The sequence below is a fragment of the Ailuropoda melanoleuca genome, chromosome 11 (genome assembly GCF_002007445.2).
Source record: "Ailuropoda melanoleuca isolate Jingjing chromosome 11, ASM200744v2, whole genome shotgun sequence".
In the NCBI taxonomy this organism is placed as follows: domain Eukaryota; kingdom Metazoa; phylum Chordata; class Mammalia; order Carnivora; family Ursidae; genus Ailuropoda; species Ailuropoda melanoleuca.
This window is the reverse complement of record NC_048228.1, coordinates 52,252,623-52,254,832: the sequence shown is the minus strand read 5'-3', so window position 1 is coordinate 52,254,832 and position 2,210 is coordinate 52,252,623. Positions and strand designations below refer to the sequence as shown.

Below are 2,210 nucleotides of genomic sequence, written 5' to 3'. Positions count from 1 at the left end.
AATGCAACCTTAATTAAGAGATTCAGAAAGGGAAGAAAAGTAAGTCATTAAGGGGAGAGGGGTAACGACTGGAATGAGGTGGTTAGGTCATGAATTTCAAAGAGGCCAAGACCTCCTTTTTTAAATAGGAGATTCATACTTTATTTCTCCAGTGACATATTTGTAGTTGACTATGAACTAAAGACCTGCTTGCACACCAAAGCCAGGTCCTTTGGGTAGTTCAGTCAAAGAGCTAAGACCCCCAGCTGGCTCAAAGAGAAGCATCTACTCCTTGGCTCAGGTTTTGGAATTCTGCCAGCCTTGAGCTCATCAACTTCTTCAATACCCTGAGGCGTCAGATCTTCATGGCAGTTGTTATTTCTTTGAGCCATGGGTGCAGTAACACAGACCCCTAAACATTCCACCTCTGTGAAAGTGAAAAGTTTGTCAGGTATAGTACCCCCAACCTTTTCTCCAAGCTTTTCCTGAATGGCCTCCGGTATGGTGTCAGAGCTTTGAAGCATGCAAGGTGTAGTAGGAGAACTGAATTTGATACTTTCCAACTGGCTTTCCATTACACATTTTATAAAAAGTTGCTACTTCCTATACTCTCACCAGAGGTCCTTGGAGAACTTCAGCCTTGTCCGTGGCAGAGATAGGTAGCCATCCACTCTGTCTTTGGGCGAAATCCAGGTCTGGAAGCACAGCTGCTGCTTTGCGCCCATCTGGATAGTTTGGGTTTTTGTTTTGTTTTGCTTTGTTTTACAGCTGCTTCTATCCTTTTAGGTATTTCTGGTGTGAAATCAAATGGATCCTTAAGTGACCCATGATGAGAATTTGGGGACATAACAGGGAAGGACTGAGGCCACAGAGAAAAACCAGGAGTGAGCAGACTTGAATGACACCAGAGAAGGTGATAAAATCTGAGGGTAGGAGATTCCAGAAAGGGAAGGGTTTTGCTTGAAGGGTGAAACATAACAGTCTGGAAAGATAATGATAGTCTGATAATTGATAGAATTCCAACAACATCTCCAAGCTTCATGGTAGATGGATGATGGGAAATCAAGTTCATTCGGCTCAAGAAAGCTACAAGTGAAACAGTGACTTTGAACTTGGATGATGGATGTTACATATGCCTTGAAATGTTTTCACGTGAATTATTCGAATAATTAATGCCCAATAAAATTTAGGAGCCTAAATTATCTGAGTAAGTCAGTCTCAGATATGGAAGGGATTTTATAGGTATTTAGTTCAATCTCACACCAAGTAAGGGTGCTTGTCCTAAAGTTTTCATCTTTAGTGGAAGGCATAACCCCAGCCTTAACGTTTCCCTTGGTTATGTGACTGTATGTGAGAGAATAGAGTGAGGAAAAGAATGGTGGACGACACATTGTTCTGAACGTGTTGATTCAGCAGATTATTTTAGAATACACCCAATTTAAACTCTCATTTTTTCCTTCAGATTCCAGAACAAAGGGGCCTCTTTTCAAAGAAAAAGCTCTTGTGACTATAAATATATGCTGGCAAACTGCATACAGAATGTCTCAGGCAATGAGGTGGACTGTCAGGAGCCAGCACGCCACTATTTGCAAAGGGTAGTAATAAATACATGTTTATTATACATCATTTCACTCCTTAATTTTTTGAAATACTACCATAGTCCTTCAGAAGGAAAAGGATGAAAACAGTTATACTTCCAAGGATATATTCTGCTCCCTGGTCTTTCAGGTCTGAGCTATAACAGGATGAATATTCTCTTTGCATTGGGGACAGCTATTGATTCATAACTAAATCTGACTGAACAAAGTACAGTACTATTTTCCCCTTCTCCTTCTTCTATTAGAAACAAGAAAGAAAAAAGAAAGGAAGAAAGAAAGAAAAGAAAAGAAAGAAAGAAAGAAAGAAAGAAAGAAAGAAAGAAAGAAAGAAAACCAGGGGTGCCTGGGTGGCTCAGTCAGGTATGCTTCCGACTCTTGGTTTTGGCTCAGGTCCTGATCTCAGGGTGGTGAGATTGAGCTCTGCTTAGGCTCCCGCTCAGCCTGGAGTCTGCTTGTCCCTCTTCCTCCCCCTCTGCTCCTCCCCCTGCTCGCTCATGCTCACGCTCTCTCTCTCTCCCCTGTCTCTTAAATAAATAAATAAATAAATAAATAAATAAATAAATAAAATCTTAAAAAAAAAAGAAACAACAACAAACAAAATGTAAAAGCAAAATGATCTGAAAGCGCTCACTG

The 2,210-nt window shown here is 40.6% G+C and overlaps 1 pseudogene; it reads right to left on the bottom strand.

Annotated features, from left to right (window-relative positions):
- Positions 1-177: 177 nt before the first annotated feature.
- LOC100464989 lies at positions 178-826 on the bottom strand (annotated as a pseudogene).
- Positions 827-2,210: the final 1,384 nt, after the last annotated feature.